At 34.9% G+C, this 1,175-nt stretch overlaps 1 long non-coding RNA gene across 1 annotated transcript; it reads right to left on the bottom strand.

The window, feature by feature from the left end:
• Window positions 1–50: 50 nt before the first annotated feature.
• LOC113472543 lies at window positions 51–670 on the bottom strand. Its single transcript, XR_003394810.1, has 2 exons — window positions 467–670; window positions 51–187 (listed from the first exon to the last, which is right to left on the bottom strand). It is a non-coding gene; the product is annotated as an uncharacterized LOC113472543 (long non-coding RNA).
• Window positions 671–1,175: the final 505 nt, after the last annotated feature.

The following is a 1,175-nucleotide window of genomic DNA, read 5'->3' as shown; positions in this document are numbered from 1 at the left end:
TATTTTACAGCCAAGGTTTATAACATCTGTTAACATTACAATCAGAATTAATAACAATCTAGTTCAAGAAGAAAAAAACAATCTTACCCTAAATAGGTACCTTCAAACCCTACTATGCTATGATTACATAGAAAAACCTAAATATAATAAATAAAAAGATATATAAAACAAATATAAATCTCAAAACCTAGCGAAAAGTTTAAGATCTCTAGTGAAATTAATGCATCTCGATATTTTGTCTTTATCATCTCCCAGGATTTCCTCCATACTTTGATCAATTTTCCATTTTCTCCTTTGCATTGCAAATGCCGGACATTCAATGAGTATGTGTTTAAAAGACAGGATGGCTTGACAGTGTTGACAAACAGGTGGGGGCTCTCGTTTGAATAGATGTTTATGAGTTAATACAGAATGTCCTATTCTTAATCTGCATACAACTATCTCGTCCACTCTGTGGTCTCAAAACCTAGCGAAAAGTTTAAGATCTCTAGTGAAATTAATGCATCTCGATATTTTGTCTTTATCATCTCCCAGGATTTCCTCCAAACTTTGATCAATTTTCCATTTTCTCCTTTGCATTGCAAATGCCGGACATTCAATAAGTATGTGTTTAATAGACAATGTGGCTTGACAGTGTTGACAAACAGGTGGGGGCTCTTGTTTAAATAGATGTTTATGAGTTAATACAGAATGTCCTATCTGCAAACAACTAACTCGTCCACTCTGTGAAACTTATACGAGGATTCCCACGGTTCTATATCCTTTTTAATTTCAGGATTTCATCCAAACTTTGATCAATTTTCCATTTTCTCCTTTGCATTGCAAATGCCGGACATTCAATGAGTATGTGTTTAATAGACAATGTGGCTTGGCAGTGTTGACAAACAGGTGGGGGCTCTCGTTTGAATAGATGTTTGTGAGTTAATACAGAATGTCCTATTCTTAATCTGCATACAACTATCTCGTCCACTCTGTGAAACTTATACGAGGATTTCCACGGTTTTATATCCTTTTTAATTTTCCATAGCTTGTTAGTTCCAAAGTTCGTTTGCCAATCATCTTCCCATTCACGTAATAAAATTTTCTTGTTGGCTTTCTTCACATCATCGAGGTATAGTTTATCACAGGGTATTGGATTAGTGGGATTCTTAGCAGCCAAATCGACTCTTTCATTT

Source organism: Diaphorina citri, unplaced genomic scaffold, assembly GCF_000475195.1.
Source record: "Diaphorina citri unplaced genomic scaffold, Diaci psyllid genome assembly version 1.1 scaffold6053, whole genome shotgun sequence".
Lineage (NCBI taxonomy): Eukaryota > Metazoa > Arthropoda > Insecta > Hemiptera > Psyllidae > Diaphorina > Diaphorina citri.
This window is presented reverse-complemented; position numbering and strand designations above follow the sequence as displayed.